The following is a 20,201-nucleotide window of genomic DNA, read 5'->3' as shown; positions in this document are numbered from 1 at the left end:
AAAACAGGAAGATGGGTGGAAAAATCTGTATAAAGAACATTTCATTTCCCCAGATAACTACCTCTCTTCAAACTCAGCAGAAGACAGTATATTTATTGTCTAAAGAAAGCCAAGTAACTTGGGGACACCATGCACAGATGAGGGCAAGACAGTCACAAAACTAAAACACAGAGATTAGGTGACAGTCTACACACATCAACTTCTAGAACCTGGCAGCTGAAGCCCCCAACCTCCACAGTAGAGCTCTGTCTACAACAAACCTTGTTCAACAAGCACATTGACCGTTCAACCTTTTAGTAAACAAAACCAAGAACAACTACACTTTTGGAGAAATCTCCAACATGAAAAATAGAGAGAAACTCAAGCAAAGAGGTAGAACACTTGCCTAGCATGCATGAGGCCCTGGGTCCATTCTTAGCTCTGTAAAAAGAAGAGAAAGGAAAAGAAAAGAAGGAAGGAAAGAAGAAAAGAGGAACTCAGTAATCAGAGAATATAAAAAATAGACAAAAACTTCATGAAACTATAAAAAATATCCTCAGAGAGGTAAATTATACCCAATAAACAGAAATAGGATCAAGGTGAAAATTAAAATGGCAAGTGGGGAAAAGAACTCTTAAAAGTGGAAATGACAACCAGAATTAAAAATTGAATAGGCCAGGCAGAGTGGCACACACCTATAATCCCAATTACTCAAGAGGTTAAGACAGGAGGATTGCAAGTTTGAGGCCAGCCTGCCAACTTAGTAGGACTCTATGTCAGAAATTAAAGACTATGTCAAATTTAAAAGGCGATGGTGAGGGATGGAGTTGTGGCTCAGCGGTAGAGCGCTCGCCTAGCACATGTGAGGCCCTGGGTTCGATTCTTAGCACCAAATAAAAATAAATAAAATGAAAAAAAATAATTTTTAAAGCAGGGGGGGGTGGTAAGGTGTAACTCAGAGGTAGAGTATCCCTGAACTCAATTCCCAGAACCAAAAAAAAAAAAAAAATTAAATACATGGTTTGAAAGACAGAGCCAAGGAAGCCAACAAGAAGAAGAATGGGAAAAGAGAAGGCAATAGGGGAGAAGAGCACAAACCAACCACCCTGAGATGATCTGTCCAGAAGAACCATTATCTGACCAAGAGGATTCTCAGAACAAAAAGGAGAACAATGGCAAGAAGACATCTCAAAGAAATAAGAACTTCCCTTTCTGACTGAAAGGGAATCATCTCATACACTCAGCCCAATGAATGAAAACAGATCCACACGAAGGTCTATCCTGTGACATTTCAGAACAGTGGGAAAAGAGAAGTTGGACAGACTTCCAGAGAAATTAGGGAGGATCAGAAATCACAACAGCACCAGACTTTCAACACAAATACTAAAGGATTTAAAGCCAACCTGATACCAAAAGTTCAGTACTTGTCACAAATATCAATCCAATAACAAGGACAAGGTTTTGAGAAAAAGGAAAAAGAAGTTTTATTGTTTTGCTAGCAAAAGAGAATATACGTGGGACCCCCAGAGGCTATGATTTCTAAATGCTACGGGGAACAGTGGGCTTTTAAACAGGGGATACAAATGCTGCACTCTAACGGTGCCCTGTCAGGTATCAATTCATTTGTAGCCTTGAGAGACAGCCTAGATGTCCAGGTCCAGCCAAGAAGTCTGGATTCCTTCATTCGTGTGGTCCATGAGCCAAAGGACAGATAACAGCCTGGTTAATCTTGCTTGCCCCCATGGTTAGGGAGGGAGAGAGGGAGAAGAGGAAGGAAGAAAACATGTCAGTTATAAAATAAACCATGGTGGCACAGCAGCAAGTGTTATATTCAAAGCATGAAGTGGACCCCTGTTGCAAACTGTATGAACAATGCCTTCCAAAATGAGCTAAACTCAGCACCCACCCAAATGATCATTCAGGTGTGGAGAGAGAACACAGATATTTCAGATACCAACAACTCCAAAAATTTTGTTTCCACCCACCTGTCCTTGCTAGTGTGTTAGTAGATTATGTGCCTCACCACACAGGCAGCAAAGCTAGAAAGAGATGAAGAAAGTCAGGCACAGGAGAGTGACAAAAGGTGACCCAGATCTTGGAAGGACTTAGGGGCAGGGAGAATAAGAGGTCATCAAGAAAATCACGAATGATGTATTATCAATGTGTTTCAGTGTTTAAAGTCAAATGCCAAGCCCTTGGGAGACCTGCTGGAACCATATGGAGAAAGTTAGCTATAGGCATAAGAAAACTAAACCAATTTTTAAAAATAAAAATACTGGGCCTGGGGTTGTGGCTCAAGCGGTAGCACGCTCGCCTGGCATGCGTGCGGCCTGGGTTCGATCCTCAGCACCACATACAAATAAAGATGTTGTGTTGGCCAAAAACTAAAAATAAATAAATATTTAAAAATTCTCTTAAAAAAATAAATAAATAAAAATAAAAATACTAACTCCAGATAAAATAAATATATATGTGTGAAAAGGAACAAAATCATGCTTGGTTTATATTAGAACAGTATTTAATCAATAAAATGCACTATTCAGTGTTTTAATTAAAAATTATGATGCTTATGTTATGAGCTTCAATGATCATAATAGGAAGTTCAAAGGAGTCTAAAATTTGATATATCAAAAATACCAGTATAGCAGGTGTGGCGGCACACGCCTATAATCCCAGCAACTACATAATTGCTATAAACCTCCGACTCAGGAGGCCAAGGCAGGAGAATCACAAGTTTGAAGCCAGCTTCAGCAAATTAGCAAGGCCCTAAGCAACTTTGTAAGACCCTGTCCCAAAATAAAAATAAAAATGGCAGGGGATATATAGCAGCTCAGTGGTAAAGTGCCCCTGGATTCAATTCCCAATACAAAAAAAAAATAGCAGTATAAACGTCACCTAGAAGCAGAAGAAAAATCTCAAAAGTGTTTCAGGGCTGCCTCTGGGAAGCAGAGTTGAACGTGCGATGGAATGAGACAAGAGACAGATGTTTTCTTTATTTCTTTACTATTACTACTACTACTACTACTACTACTGAAAGGGTAAAGTTTCTAAGCTGGAAGGCTTGAATTAAAATGTAAAAGATTAGGTATTATTGAGTTCCTCTGTTACACCCAGATTCCTGAGATACTTAAGACAACACCCTACTGGCCAATTAGCCTAGGGCCCTGTGCAGTTTGTCACAGGGCCCGAACCAATCAGTTTGAATGTGTACCCCGCTTAGGAATGACCAATCACCCCTGCCCGAGCTGTTCCCGCCAATGAATTTGCCAATCACGTCTCAGAGTTGTTGTTCAATTTCCCCGCGCCTCATGATGATTTGTTCTGATATATGCAAAGCCCACTGCCCTCTCCAGAAAGTGTACTTAAGCTCTGCTTGACCTTTGCTCTGGGCTCTGGGCTGCTCTCCCTTCTTGAGTGGGCACAGAGTCCCAGCGCGCTGGAATGGATCCCCAATAAATATCCCCTTTTGCCAATTGCATGGAGTAAGTCTCTTGTGTGGTCTCTCCCTCCGATGATCCCCCGGACCCCCCTTACACTACTACTACTACAGAGGACTGAAACCAGAAATACTCTACCTCTCAGTTATATCCCAAACCCTTTTTATTCTATTTTGAGACACAGTCTTGCTAAGTTGCTCAAGCTAGCCTTGAACATGAGACCCTCCTGCATGAGCCTTCTAAGCCACTAGGATCACAGTCATGTGCCACCATGCCCAGTCTAAGACTGTTTTCAACATAAGCATTTCAGCATTCTTTGATTTTTAAATTACTTATATGTACTGCTTTGATAAAAGTTAACATTATTTTTAAGTGAAATGCTTAGTATCAAAATAAAATTCTAGGGCTGGGGTTGTGGCTCAGAGATACAGTGCTCGCCTACCATGCCTGAGGCTCTAGGTCCATCCTCAGCATCACATAAAAATAAAATAAAGATATTGTGTCCACCTATAACTGAATAATAAATATCTTTTTAAAAATTCTAAAAATAGGTAGCACTGGTCATGTGACCCACACCTCACTCTGTGACCCCAGTGACTCAGAAGTCTGAGGTAGGAGAATAGCAAATTCAATGTCAGTCTGAACAATTTAAGGATAATTTGTCTCAATAAAAAAGGGCTAGGGATGTAGCTTAGCTGTTGAGTGCCCCAGGGTTCAATCCCGCCCACAAAAAGGTAGTATCTTTTTATCATCCCACAGAAGGAACCTCCTTTACCAACTCATTTACCCATTTATCTATTCACGCTTAAAGAAAAAAAACAAACAAACTACTCTGTTCTCAAGGGCAGGATAGAGATGGTGAACAAGACAGACAGGTCTCTGCCCTCACAGAGATAGAGAAGACAAAGGTAAACTAGTCAGGCAATGACCATCTGTGATAAGAGCAGTAAAGATAACAGGATAGTGACTGGGGTCAAGATGACATACTTCAGATAGGGAAGGCTTCTTCCAGGAAATAAATGCTTGTTCTCAATCCTACAGGAAAACTCTTATGTAGAGGGGCATTAGGAATTGAACTGAGGGGCATTCTACCACAGAGCTACACCCCTGGCTATTTTTTTTAAATTTTTAAATATTATTTTAGTTGCCAATGGATCTTTTTTTTTAATTTATACGTGATGCTGAGACTCGAACCCAGTGCCCTATACATGCTAGGCAGCACTCTACCACTGAGCCACAAACCCAGCCCCACCCCCTGGCCATTTTTATTCCTTTTTTTGAAACAAGGTTTCACTAAATTGCCCAGGTGGGCTTCAAACTGTGATCCCCCTGCCTCAGCCTGCCAAGTTGCTGGGATTACAGGCATGTGTCACTACATCTAGTGAAAACACACATATTTCTGTTAAATCTCAGCTTGGAGTTTCCAGGGCCAAAACAATAGTAAAAATTCAAACTTTGAAATGAGAGGCCTCTACTCTTAGGCTTTTTCCGCCCCTGTACTAGGGATCAAACCCAATGGCACTCTGCCACATCCCTGGCTCTTTTTACTTTTTATTTTGAGACAAGTTCTCCCTAAATTGCTGAGGTTAGCTTCAAATTTGCAATCTTCCTGCCTCAGCTTCCCCAGCTTTTGGGATTCTAGGAATGTACCAACCTGCCCAGCTTTTTTTTGGACATTTCCAAATACTCATCAAGACTAAGGCCTTATTTCCTGCCCAGAGTGGCTGCTTGCTTGCTTGCTTGCTTTCTTCCTTCCTTCCTTTCTCCACTCCTTCCTTTCTTTCTTTCTACAGTGGATTAAACCAGGGTCTCCTGCATGATAGATAAGCACTGAGCTATTCCCCAGCCCTTAGAGTAACTATTAAACTAAAAATCCTTGGTGATGGACATAGATAAGTGCCACACAGGCACCCTAACCCCTACCATTACAGGCTGGCTTCTACTCCTGTCTTTGGTGAGATCATGGTTTTTTAATTTTGTTTTGTGAGTACCAGGAATTGAATCCCGAGGCACTTAACCACTGAGCCACATCTCCAGCCCTTTTTTTTTTTTTTCTTTTGAGACGGGGTCTCACTAAATTGTTTAGGGCCTAGCTAAATTGCCGAGGCTGGCTTTGAATTTGTGATCCTCCTTCCTCAGACTCCAAAGCCACTAACAGGTATGAACCACCATGCCCAGCTCAAGTTTGTTTTTGATTCTGAAGACTTCATTTTTTCCAGCATTTCTAGATGTTTTGTTATCAGAGGGTTTTCAGGGTATCTATCTAGTCTACATAGAGGGGAAACAGAAGTCAAGAAAATAAAAGTAAAGAGATTTGAGAAAACTCTAGAGGTAGATCCAACAGGACTTGCTGAAGTTTTGAATGGAAGCAGAAGTTATGAGAGAAGAGAATGAATTAAGAATGACCTTAGATTTGGGGTTTGTATAATGAGGTAAACAATGAACTACCCTTTACTTGGATGGAGAAATTAGATAAGGAGAACATCTAAGGACAAGCTTGTGGACAGAAAGCTAAAGAGTCATATTTTGGACAAGATAAACAGAAGGCAACTACAAGGTATATGGGGAAAAGTCCAGTAAGCAGTGGGATGCAGGAGCTGGGAGCCCAGAGATGCCCAGGCATCTGGTGGTCATCAGGGTGGTTAAAGCTTTATCAGAGTAAAGGCCAAAGTCATGGGTGAGATCACCTTGAGAGAGAATATGGGGAAACAGAAGGAAAGAGACCCAGAGAGAAAGAGGCCTGAGGTACTTCAATATTTTGAGATCAGGGAGAGAAAGGTGACCAGTAAAGGAAACTGTAGGGCTGGGGATGTGGCTCAAGCGGTAGCGCGCTCGCCTGGCATGCATGCGGCCCGGGTTCGATCCTTAGCACCACATACAAACAAAGATGCTGTGTCCGCCAAAAACTAAAAAATAAATATTAAAAAAAATTCTCTCTCTCTCTCTCTCTCTAAAATAAATAAATAAATAAATAAAATTTAAAAAAAAAAAAGGAAACTGTAAAGGAGCAGTAAGACTGAAGAAAACCAGGGGAATGGGCTGTCACAGAATCCAAGAGAAGACAGCTTTGAGAAAAAAGAAGCATTCGATTGTGTCCATTACCATTGGAAAGATGAGCAAAATGGCAACAAAGTAATGTCTGTTCACTTTGTAAAACGGGGATCACAGGGGACACTCCAGGCCACCAGCCCACCAGCCCACCCTTCCTTCAACTAGGCTCACGCTTCTGAACTCCAAAACAAATCCATCAGGAAGCACCTCAAGCCACTCTGCTCTTCCAGCACAGACTGCCTTAAAGGCCTCCAGGACTCCTTGGAAGATCATCTTCTCACTTCTGTTCTTCAATCTGAGCCCCCAAAAAACAGTGACTAAAAAGGACCTGAGAAGAACAATCCTAGAAATGGTGATTCTCCTTCCTCAAAAGATCATTTCTCAACTATTCCAACCCACCGAGGCTCAGCAATGTTCAGATCTTAAGGAGGAATTCACACTTCATCCAGGGTATTATCTAAGTCTGTATGCCTGACTGTGGCTCTGTGGCCTGCCTTATTAAACACAAGAGAGAACCAGGAAAATAAATAAACACACACAAGAGAATTTAAAGGCTAAAATTTTTTTTGAAATTTTTATGGAATTACTGGACACAGTGAGGGGTATGCAAGCATTTCCTTTCCTTTACAGGTGTGCACATCATACTTGGCTAAAGAAAAAACTCTCAAAACTCTCAACAATTAAAAAAAAATTTTTTAAACTAGGTATGCTCGGTACAGCAGCGCACTCCTAAAATTCCAGCAACTGGGAAGGCTGAGGCAGGAGGATCACAAGTTCAAAGCCAGCCTCAGCAACTGAGGGAGGCACTAAACAACTTAACAAGACCATGTCTCAAAATAAACAACAAAAAAGACTGGGTATATGACTGAGTGGTTAAACAACCCTGGGTTCAATCCCAGGTACCAAATAAAATAAAATTTTTAAAAACTGGGCAAAAGCTGGGTATGGTGGTACCCCATCTATTAATCCCAGCTATTTGGGAGGCTGAAAAGTTTTGGGGCCAGCATGGGCAACTTAGGGGAACCCTGTCTCGAAACAGAATTTTAGGGACTGAAGTTGTAGTTCAGTGGTAGAGCACTTGCCTAGCACATGTGAGGCACTGGGTTCTATCCTCAGCATCACATTAAAATAAATAAATAAATAAGATGAAGGTATATGTCCATCTACAACTAAAAAAAATTTTTTAAATATAGTTTTATTTTTTAAAAATATTTGTTTGTGGGCTGGGGATGTGGCTCAAGCACACTCGCCTGGCATGAGTGTGGCCTGGGTTCGATCCTCAGCACCACATACAAACAAAATGTTGTGTCCGCTGAAAATTAAAAAATAAATATTAAAAAAAATTCTCTCTCTCTCTCTCTTTCTTTAAAAAAAAATATTTGTTTTCTTTAGTTGTAGATGAACACAATATCTTTACTTTATTTATTTATTTTCATGTGGTGCTGAGGATCAAACCCAGTGCCTCACACACAGTAAGCAAGCACTCTACCACTGAGCCATAACCCCAGCCCTAAAAATATAATTTTAAAAGAGCTGGGAATATAGTTCAATATAGAGTGCCCCTGGATTCAATTACCAGTACAGTAAAATAAAAAGGAAAAACTGGGCAAAATATCTGAACAGCCGGGCACCACAGTGGTGCATGCCTGTAATCCCAGCAGCGGAGGCTGAGGCAGGAGAATTGCAAATTCAAAGCCAGCCTCAGCAAAAAAAAAAACGAGGCACTAAGCAATTCAGTGAGACCCTGTCTCTAAATAAAATACAAAATAGGGCTGGGGATGTAGCTTAGTGGTCGAGTGCCCCTGTGTTTAATCCCCAATACAGGGGGAAAAAAAAAAAAGATCTGAACAGACACCTCAAAGAGAATATATAGAGGCTGAGGTTGTAGCTCAGTGATAGAGCACTTGCCTAGCATGGCTGAGGCCCTGTGTTCGATTCTCAGCACTACATATAAATAAATAAAATAAAGGTCCATTGACAACTAATATATATATATATATATATATATATATATATATATAGTTAAATTCTTTTAAAGAGAGAGAGAATACACAGATGACACAGAATGAAAAGATGTTCAACATCAAATGCCATTGGAAATTGCATATTAAAACAATAAGGAGATACTACTATACATCTATTAAAACAGCTAAAATCCAAAACTTTAATGACGTTAAATGCTGGTGAGGATACGGAGTAACAGGAATTCTCATTCATTGCAATTTGGAATACAAAATGGTACAGTTACTTTGAAACATGAGTTGACAATTTCTTATAAAACCAAACATACTTTTACCATATGATCTAGCAATTGTGCTCCTTTGGTATTTACCTGGAGGAGTTGAAAATTTATGCGTATATATTATGCATGAATGTTTACAGCAATGAAAAGAGATGAGCTAAGCGACACAAAGACATGGAGCACATGTGTGAGACTCTTGATTCAATCCCCAGTACTAAGAACATTTTGCTTTATTTTATTTTACTTTATTTTATTTTATTTTATTTTGTGGTACTGAGGATTGAACCCAGGACCTTGTACATGTGAGGCAAGCACTCTACCAACTGAGCTATATTCCCAATCCACTAAGAATTTTTTTAAATGAAATTATAATTCAACAATGTTAAGTGAGGATTGGTCATAACTTAGAAAAATGCACACTTTGAAAAAAGAATGAATAAATTAAACATTATTCCAGTTTCTGAGATCTAAATTCTAAAAGTCACACCCATACAGAACTAACCTGAAGCGCCAATTCACATTGGATGTCCAATTAGTCAGAGGACACCTTGAGGGGACCAAGATAATGCCACAATCCCTATCAATAAGTATCATTCCCATTTTACAGATAAGGTCAGAAAGGTTAAGTGACATATACAGATAATGGTTAACTCAAGCCAGAACAACTTGAGCCTTCAAACTCCAGGGCTAGGCTAACTATCTGTTTTTAAGTCTTATCTCTGCTGTAAGATCTCTGACAAGTAAATTTCTTTTTTAAAATTTGTTACACAATTATAAGAAGAAAATGAGAACTTTACTCATGTTGCATGTAACAAATTAAAGTTAACTTTATTAAGACATGTCTGAAATAAATAACACTTCTTATAAAATTTATAAGACAATGCCTCACTCCCCAGGTACTTAAGATTGAAAACCAGGGACACTCTCCCACTAAGCTACATCCCCAGTCTCTTTTTTATTTATGTATTTACTTATTTATTTATTTTAATTTTTATTTTTTAGACATGGTCTCACTAAATTACCTAGGCTGGCCTCAACTTGTAATCTTCCTGCCTCAGCCTCCCCAGTTGCTATGATTATAGGCATGCACCAGGAAGAGGGAAACTGAGGCAGACTAAGGCAAATTTGAGGACAACCTTAGCAACTCAGCAGACCCTGAGCCACTGAGACGCTGGTGAGACGCTGTCTCAAAATTTAAAAATTAGCTGGGTACAGTGGTGCACATCTGTAATCCCAGCAGCTCTGGAGGCTGAGGCAGGGGGATCATGAGCTCAAAGCCAGCCTCAGCAAAAAAGCAAGGCACTAAGCAACTAAATGAGACCGTGTCTCTAAATAAAATACAAAATAGGGATGTGGCTCAATGGTAAAGCTCTTGCCTGGCATGAGTGAGGCCCTGGGTTCGATCCTCAGCACCACATATAAATAAATAAAATAAAAGATCCATTGACAACTAAAACATATTCTTAAAAAAGAATGCATATAAGGGGCTGGGGATATAGCTGAGTTGGTAGAGTGCTTGCCTTGAATGCACATGGCCCTGGGTTCAATCCTCCCCAGCATCACCAAAAAAAAAAAAAAAAAAAAAAAGAATGCGTGTAGTATCCATAAATAGGTATTAGAAAATACCTCTTAGAAACTATGGTTTAACAATGAAAATTGACAAAATTTAAAAATATTTATTAATTCATTCTTTAAAAATAATAAACTTATTGCATGCTAATATAAATAACATTTTTATGAAAAATAACTAAATTTTCAAAACCTTAGTAAAAGAAAAGTAGTATTATTGAAAATTATGGGTATCTAATATCTGGCTTAATAGAAAACAGCTGGATTTTCATAACTGCTTGCATTCAGTCTGTGGCAATATGTTGTCTTGGTTGAAGTACTTGAGAAAAATTTGATTTCATACAGATATACTATTTGGAACATGGAGGAATTTCTGTCTTTTCAGATCATTCTGAATATTCTTCTTTAATACTACACCAAGAATGAATGATTGACAGTTCCTTAAAGTCAGTTGCAATGTGGAATCTGAGACCATGTCAATACACTTCTCATATTCAATTACATTAAGATCCACTAGTCTACCTTGCATTTTGAACACAAGGTCTGCCATGTATGATTTTATAGTATCATGCATTAGACATTTTGAAAACATTTTAGAGATACTCAGGCAGGCTTTCAAATGCTGACATTTCATTATACACCATCCCCCAAAATCGCTTTTGTTAACACTGAAAAATGACATTAAGACTGGGTGTGGTGGTGCACACCTTTAATCCTAATTACTTGGGATGCTGAGGCAGGAGGATTTTCAAGGCCAGCCTGGTCAACTTAGTGAGGCCCTGTCTCAACATAAAAAATAAAAAGGATTGGGAAAGTAACAATGGTAGAATGCTTTCTCCCACCCCCCAGGTACCACCAATTAAAAAAAAATTTTCAATTAGGAAAAAAAAAATCATTCTCATTAGTTTTGGGAAGCTGTCAAACTCACAGTAGTGAATATAAGTTTTCTCAAATTTTGATTTTTACTCTAAAACCCAAATTTTATCATTGGTTACAGATATTGGCAGTTGTTTTCCTTAAACAGACAGCTTCCTTTCTTTCATTTTTAAGAAAATATCTGCCAATATCCCAGCTGGCCTCTCAGTAATTCTTTCAAGTAAAAATAGTATTTCATGAAAAAAGCAAACTATTGAAATCACAACTCAAATCAGAAGTGCTTTTCCTTGCCGGGCACAGTGGTGCATGCCTTGTAATCCCAGCGACTCTGGAAGCTAAGATAGGAGGATCGAAAGTTCAAAGCCAGCCTCAGCAAAAGAGCAAGGTGCTAAGCAACTCAGTGAGACCCTGTCTCTAAATAAAATACAATATAGGGTTGGGGATGTGACTCAGTGGTTGAGTGCCCCTGAGTTCAATTCCCAGTACCACTCCCTGAAAAAAAGTGCTTTTCCTTGAGACAGCCATCATACTTTAGTGTACAGCAGTGTTTTATGTTGTGCCTCCCAGTTCATTAGAGAATATCAAAGACATGTCCTCAAGGGTCGACAGACCATGAATTTAATACTGCATATTGTTTCATCAAGGATATCCTTAAACAAAACCAGTATTTTTTTCCTGAGTGAATTGAATATAATGTCTACTGGTATATGTGCAAATGTCAATTAAGTTAAAAATGCAAATATCTATATTATGAAAATTGTTTTGTGTTTGGGGTTTTTTTTGAGAGTTTTGTTTGGCTTTTGTTTTTTTGTTTGTTTTGGGTGCTGGATATGGAAACTTGTGCTGCTAAGCACTGAGCTATAACTCCAGCTCCATATTGGGTACTTCTAACCCAGGGCATCTCAGCTATTTCTGCAGACACAGAAATATTTCTTTAATGAATAAACTTAATTTTTTAGAACACTTTTAGGTTCAGAGCAAAACTGAGCATAAAACAAAGAGTTTCCATATAACCCCTGTCCCAGTCACACATACAGCCTCCCCAACCATGGACATTCTGTACCACAATGGTACTAGAGACAGGAATCTTAGCCGGCTCTAGGAACCTAAGAATCTCCAATATAGTAATTAGGATGCTAAAGCTTCCACAGGTTTCTATTCTCTTACAGTGTACGCCTATACAGAACCTGGCCTGATACATGAATTCACATTGTATATTTCACTCTAATGGAACTAGACAATAACACACAGAACCAAGAATAGGTATTCATATTGGCTCTAGAACACTTCAATTATCCCACCTGCCCATATGTATCATAAAAGAGTTACCATCCTAATTATGTTTAATTTTTATTATTTCAGTAAATTTGCTTTCCCTAAATATATTGATTTAAAAAAAAAGCCCAAATACAATGCAAAACTGATTTGTCAGAGAAAATCAGTCTGAGATTAAATATTTATTGTGCCTGAAGCACAAGTAGAAAAAATTTTCAAAGGCTGACTATTTTAATGCTAACTTGATGCAATATTGCACTTTGGTTTACAGGAGAGGTAATTACACAGCTAGCGTCTGGGTTTTGAGGTTTTGAGGATTACATTTGGGGCAGCAGGGATAATGAAAGAAAAGTCTAATGCTTTTAGATTCTGCCAGAAAAACAGTGCTTGTTGAAAAGTAAAACAAAATTAACAGTAGAAAAGATGAGAAAGACATAAATTTTAAGAAACTTTCACCCAAGCAAGTGCTCAAGTTCAGTCTCAAATTCGCTCATACCAAGAGGTCAAGATACCACAAACTAATGCAATAAATCAACAAAAACGGGAAAACAGATGTTTGACACAGGCGGGCAGGGTTTTCCTAAATTAGGCTCACCTTCGCTAATCCAAATCAGTTTTCAGAAATGGCGTCTACAAAAACTACCCAAACATCCCCCTAATAATTTACACTCCTCCTCCACAATAGGGAAGCCATTATTTACCAGAAGTTTTACTTTCTCTTTCAAACCCTGCTGGCTTCCTCCTGCCCCACATTTGGCCAAGAAACAACTGGGTAGCCTTTTCCTTTCTGTCTTCTCTAGTCCAAAATTAGAGAATTAGGGTGAGAAAAATCTATTTTATGGAGAAGCCAAGTGGTTGTTCTTATCTGCAAGGTTGTTTTGAATTCTGATTAATTTGCAAAGGAAAGTTGCAAGGACAGGAAAATAAAGCTCTACACCTCTGATTAACCACAATTACATACATACACACCCTCATACACACTGACTCATGGAACACACAAACACACACATATAAATGTGAAGGGACAACTAATTCAGCTGAGCAGTACACATCAAATCAGCTCCCAGATTCAAACAGATCATCCATACCACCTGAGATGCCTACTCACCCCCAAACTAAATGATATAACAGCCAGGTGCAGTGGCTCAGGCCTATAGCTCTAGCTACTCAGGGACAGGCAGGAGGATCAGTTGAACCCAGAAGTTGGAAGCCAGCCTGGTTAACACAGAGAAAAACAAAAACTGTTTTTCTATCTCAAAAACAAAACATTGGGCTGCCTAAGGATATAGCTCAGGTCTCAAAGTGCTCGCCCAGCATGTAAAAGGACCTGAGTTCAAATCCTCATCACCACCAAAAAAGTTGTCCCATTTTCCCAGCCTGACCCAAAATAAAGTTCTTCTGATTGACTTTTTTCTGAGAAACACTAATCACTCCTCTAACCTTTCAAACCTTCAATATTATCTGTACTTTCTGTGTCAAGAAAAACCCCAAGGGACTATTCCTAAATGGTAATCAACTTTTAATGTGTTGAATATTAAATAGGATGTAATCAAAGCTTTTGGAGAATGCAAAGAGACTTATCACAAGGGCCTTTGTGTAAACAGGAATTTACAGTTTGCCATGTCTATACCTTTTACGTGAAGGCCTCGGTCTCTACCACAGTGTAAATCCCCAGTCCCTATTCATTTTGTTTTTTTCCCAGTAGCTTAGAATCTCCCAATTACTCTTTCTTTCCTTTGGGTCATTAATGACTACCATGAATCATAACTTACCCAACTAGTAGTTAGATACTGCAGTTTTTAATAATAGCAATTATTAGGATTGAGTGTTAGCTATTTCCCAGGCACTACACAAAGTACTTTATGGTATATGAATTATCTTACTTAATCCTCACAACTATTCTATCAGTGGACCTACCCTCACAACTATCCTATCTAGATTGTGGATACAGAAACAAACCCAAAGAAGTTGAAGCACCTGGCCCAAGGTCTAAGAGGTGGTGGATCTGGGATTAAAGTCCAAGGTCTCACAGTCCACTCTTTTAACTCTTATAGTTACTGTACACCAGGAAACCCTCAAACACACTGCCCAAGTGTCTAAACACTACAACAATAGTTTACCTTTTCAGGAAAGCTCAAAATATAAGTTCCTCTGCTGATGCAATTTAAGTGGAAGGTGAAGTGAATGTTCAGTGATTAGTAAAGTTATTTATTCTTTTTTTTTTTATGGTACTGGGGAATAAACTCAGAGATACACTACCAGAGATACATCTCCAGACCTTTTTCTTTTTTATTTTGTGACAAGCTGCCTCAAACTTGTGATCCTTCTGCCCCAGTCTCCTGAGTTGCTGGATTACAGGTGTGGACCACTGCACAAGTCATTTATTCCTACAGATGGGGCTAGCAGAGGGAAAGCCAGATAATTCAAACATTATTTTCTTTTGGGAATAGATTTGCTTTCCTTATTATTCTTTTGTTAGACTCTTAAAATGAATTTGCAATAAACATGTCCAAGATAAACTGACAAATAAATAAAGCTGAAAAAAATCTGGAGAAATATACCAAATTATAGGTACAATAATAAATTTAATTTTTTATAATATCCTGTATTACTTTGTAAAATGGACAAAGCAACTTATTTTAATGACATTTAAACTCCATTATTGGGAAGGGACCAGAGACGTGTAACTCTGTAGCCTCCTTTCCCCTCAGTTTAGTTCTCCTAAATTAAGAACTTCCACTTATAGCTACCTGAATACAGTATGCTGTTTTAAGCCTCTGCACACTCATGTTCTTTCAGCGTTGAATGCAACTGTTTACAACTCAACTTTGTCAGAATCTCCATTCATCCTCAAAACCCTATTCAGGTGTTCATACCTACTAAAGCCCCTCTGTAATAAAGCCTTTCTCTCAACCATTAAGAGAACTGATCTCTTTTCTTGGACATTTAATAGGAATTTAGACTTACAGAGCTCTTACCATATACTAGCATAGTGCTTAGGATTTTTATCTTTTTTTATTGAATCTTCAATAATACCTACAAGAAAGGTACTCTTAGCATCTTCTTTTACAGATAAGAAAACTAAGGCTCAGATTCTGATTAGGCAGCAGCAGACCTAAGACCCGATCCCAGATCTATTTGATTCCAGAGCCTGAGTCTTGAACCACTACTCTGTCATGTCCCTTGCCCTAAATCCAAACCCACAAAGCACACCCCCTGGTCTCCACAACATTTCTAGTTCAATGAAAACAAGGATGATTTCTCATTCTCCTTGGATTCTGCCTAGCATAATAATTGGCTTTCAGTGTATATGATTGCTGATCTGAATTAATAACTGTGATAATCCTAACACAATAAATGAGAACTGGCCATATAGAAATTCATTCTTCCAAATACTGTTCATTTTAAATACTGGAAGCATTTCAAACAATGGACTACCAAATATCATCTGGCCAGCCTGACTATAGTGCACCAGAGTAAGCCAAGGTCACCAGCAACAAGTATATATGTACCGTATAAATTCTTTTCACCACAGACAACAAAGTCAGAGATAGCTCAGCTATGTTATCCTGCCATATCTTACAGAGATTATTTCGGTTGATTTTTTCTTTTTTCTCTTTTTTTTGGTGCTGGGGATTGAACTCAGAGCCTTGTGCATGTAAGGCAAGCACTCTACCAACTGAGCTATGTCCCCAGCCCCTCAGAGACTGTTTCAGAACACCAGAGAGTTCTTCAGGATTTGGGGATGTCCCTCAATTACTATTTAGGTGATTTTAAAAATAAGTTACCCAAAAGTTACAGTAAAATATATATATATATATATATATATATATATATATATTAAGGGGGCTGAGGTTGTAGCTTAGTGGTACAGCAATTGCCTTGCACACATGGGGCACTGGGTTTGATCCTCAGCACCACATAAAATAATTAAGTGAAAAAAAGGTATTGTGTCTATGTTCAACTAAAAAAAATATTAAGTATAAAAGATATAAAATGTGACTGGTGGAGCTCAAGGTGTGGATCAGAGGTAGAGCATTTGTCTAGCATGTGTGAGGCCCTGAGTTAGGGTCCTGGGACAGGGAAGGTGTGGGGAATGATATGTAGCCAATCAAAAATCCTCAAAAAAAAATACTTCTGCACTTAAAACACTCTAGGCTTTTGTCACTTCTCTTTGAATGGTGGCCCCATGTGTACGGTCAGACTCAAGTGACAACTCCCCTAGAGCAGAGGGCATATGCACTGAATTACTGAATTACTTTGTACAAATTAGAGCACCAGGCATATGCCTGACACAGGAGGTACTCTATAACCCTAAATTTTGGCCTCAAAATCCTTTAAAACCTTCCCTCCAGAAGGACAGAGTTGCAATTCCTTGGTCTTGTATTCAAGGCCCATTTACCTTCCCAAATTCTCAAGATTTTATGTTACATCCCCATACCTTGTCACCCCTTGCTCTTTATACTCATTATTTGGGACCCAGTTCAATCTCTCCTTTGGCAAGAAAGACTACCTAGACAACTCCAAATCTTGTAACCTTTCATTACTCTTAATACCTGTAACTTTCTAAGACAATGGAAACATTCTAGATCTGTATATATATGTTCTTTTGTATATAATAGCTACCTATTGGACAGCACAGGCGTAATGCCTCAATATCTCTTTGGTAACACCAACCTGCTGCATTCTATGGTTAAAACATTCATCAAATCACCCTAGCAGACTGAAAATTCTGTACACAAGACACATCTTATTTTTCATAGCAACTCTCATGAAATTGACAAAAGTAAATATTTGCTTATGTACATGCCAGTTTATCAGAAAATATCAGCAAAAAGGTGCTGGACTCAGGCATCTACAGTGATGTTCACCACTTCTGCCCCATCTGAATGTCATGACACACACAGACAGGAAGGAAAAAGCAACTTTCTGAAGACACAAATGACCACTGATCAAGCCACAAGGTACTCTGGTTGAAATGACATTTAGGTCATAACTTCCCTTTACCTAAAACTTGCCTAAACATCTCTATTAGCAAGTAGCTAAATTCTGATGGCAAATTATGCTGACAAAAAATTTAATTTCTTCCCAAGTTAGAAGCAGAATGACCTAAGCCAGTCCTATTTGTACAACTTTTTTTTTCACCTATTTATTAAGCATATATGTCCCTTGGAGTCCTTCAGCCTACTGGTGGGATCTCATTGTGCAGACACATGTAAGAAATTCATTGACACTTTTCTCAGTAGGGCCTATACTGGCTCTAAATTAAGACCCAATATTTAAGTATCGACAGTCAAAAGAACACAAGATATATAGAAGGCACAAGTTTCAGCACTACGGTACTATTACCTTGGGCAAGTGTCTTGTCCCTTTGGCCTCAATTTCCTTATCTTCAAAAAGGAATTAATATTAGATGAACTACCTACCTCACAAATCCTTTATGAGTAAGTCATAACCATGGTTATTCTTCCCAAATCAACTACATAGATAGATAGATAGATAGATAAAAGATTCATAAATTTGCTAATAGTTCTTTGTGGAGTATATGCTAACAAATGGACTAAGATCAACACTCCAACATTTTTTCCCCCAAATTTCTTCATCCCATCCCACTATGCAAATGTCTGAGCAAAAATTCAACAAATACTTCAGTCTGGCACATGTAATAAAGAAACAAACATGTTGACTCAGAGAACACAGACATATTTAATATAAAATATAACAAAAAAGTGACTGAATCAAGTCATAACACAGTCTAACTCCTCATGTAAAAATGTGAGATTTACTGCTTTGATTTTTTTTTCAAACCAATGCTTCATCAGAACAGCCAGCTAAAAATTCACAATCCACACACAGAATAAATAAACCATTTAGATATTTAAAAAACAGCAGGTACACACTATCTACATGTTTAACAAGGGAAAAAAAAAAAAGACTGTATTCCAACTACTTGGGAGGGTGAGGTAAAAAGATCCCAAGCTCAGGGACAGCCTGGGCAACTTAGCAAAACCATGTCTCAAAATAAAGTAAATGGATGGGGATGTAGCCTAGTGGTAGAGTGCTTGCCTAATATGTGAAGGCCAGGGTTCAATCCCAACACCATTAAAAATAAAGTTAAATTAAAAAAAAAAAAAGACTAAGCACTCGTTTCGCCAACACCACCCACTTAATATTACAGAGTGATATGTACTAAATGTGAAAAAAGCAACTTGGGTGAGAGTTTGAATTTTGCTAATTTAAGTGCAACCACACCCCTCAACAGGTAAAGTTGGCACACCGGGCTTGGCCAAGGCCAGCCTGTCTTTGTTTCCCTCTATTCTGCATTTACCCAAGATCTTGGCTCTGAGACAGAAAACTCCCACTCTTGATTGGTTCATTCTGTCCCATGCAATTAAGCAACACCACAATCCAGTAAACGCAATGGCTCAATTATTTATCTTCTAGTCGAGTTTACCTGGTGTTTATAAAAGAACAATGTCAAGGAGGAAAGAGGTTTATTGCTCTCTAGAACGGGCCTGACCGGGGATTTGTCTTATTTTATATTTTTATAAGGTGGGGAGATGCATGGCTTAACCTAGAAAAGGATGGGGATGGGGAAGGATTTATAGAGTACAAGTCTTTCAGTTTCCCTACAAGAAACTTGATTCTTATTCAATAATCCTACCCCAAACCAGCCAGCCCGTGAGGCTATAGGGGTATACCTATTCCCACCTCCGGAGGGGCACAACTGGCTTCCGAAAGAGCAGGAGCAGGGCAAGGCGGAGGAAGCGCTGAGCGGGCGAGGCAGGGAAGAGGCTCTTTCCAACACGCGCCCCCCCACACACACACACCGCCGGCGTGACAGTCGCTCCCGTGGCCCGAACGTCCCCAAAGCCCCAGGGAGCAGGAAGTCGGGGGGCTGTCGCTCTCTCCAGCCACCCCAACTCTAGTACGCCCTCGCTCCATGATTCTGCCCCCTCGAGCTCATTCCCACTCTTCCTCCGCTTATCCCCTTTCCCTCAAGACCGAAACTTCCTTCCAGTGCCCCCTTCTCTTCCGAGACCGCTCCTGTCATTCCAGGGAGTTGTCCCTTCAGGGCGACCCTCGGTGTCTTCTCATATCCCGCCAGCTCCACTGAAGCGTCGATTCGCAACTACCCCCCCAAAACACTCCCGAAGGCTCGCAGCCCCTGCGGCGCCCCCCAGGGTCCCCAGGCCGGCCGGCCGTCGGGGGACGCGGCCCCACCCTTCGCCCCCTTCACCTGTTTCTCCAGCTGTGAGGCCCGACAGGCCGGGGCTGCGCTCGCGTCGGGTGCGGGTGGCTGGACTCCCTCGGGCCGCCGGGCCTCTCCTAGGCGACGCAGAGGGGCAAAGCCGAGCTGGGGTGCTCGTCAAGGATCCGGTTGGGGCTCCTTCCCTTCGCTGCGACGTCGGAACCCCAGGCTCCCCCTCCCCGTCTACTCCGCCGCAGCTCCGGAAACCGCTGAATTACAGACCCTCCAGCCAATCCCCACCCAGCCCCTGCCTAGCCAAGACACGCCTCATGCATAATTCATGAGACGGCCAGCTTGCTCGGCCACCCAGAGGCCCCAGAGCATGGCTGTACATCCGAAACCCCACCCACAAACCAATGAAAAGAGCCTCTAAGAGAAAGGGCGGAGTCAAAAGAAGACTGGGTACGCCCCTGTGTTGGCTGTTCCAAGGGCTTAGCACTCCTCCCTCCGTAATAACCAGGGAAGAACCCAAGCCCTGGGCACCGAATCACGGGGGGAGGGTGGGGAAATGACCGGAATG

At 40.0% G+C, this 20,201-nt stretch overlaps 1 protein-coding gene across 6 annotated transcripts in view; it reads right to left on the bottom strand.

The window, feature by feature from the left end:
• Positions 1-19,921, bottom strand: part of Stat3 (signal transducer and activator of transcription 3) — a 61,816-nt gene extending 41,895 nt beyond the window's left edge. For 3 of the 6 annotated variants that reach the window (XM_078042020.1, XM_078042019.1, XM_078042021.1), the window contains exon 1: positions 19,670-19,921. The gene's annotated coding sequence lies outside the window, so the exon portion shown is untranslated. The remainder of the gene's footprint in view (positions 1-19,669) is intronic. The other 3 variants (XM_078042016.1, XM_078042017.1, XM_078042018.1) reach the window with 1 other exon arrangement.
• Between the last annotated feature and the right edge of the window lie 280 nt (positions 19,922-20,201).

Source organism: Ictidomys tridecemlineatus, chromosome 3 (assembly GCF_052094955.1).
Source record: "Ictidomys tridecemlineatus isolate mIctTri1 chromosome 3, mIctTri1.hap1, whole genome shotgun sequence".
NCBI lineage: Eukaryota > Metazoa > Chordata > Mammalia > Rodentia > Sciuridae > Ictidomys > Ictidomys tridecemlineatus.
This window is presented reverse-complemented; position numbering and strand designations above follow the sequence as displayed.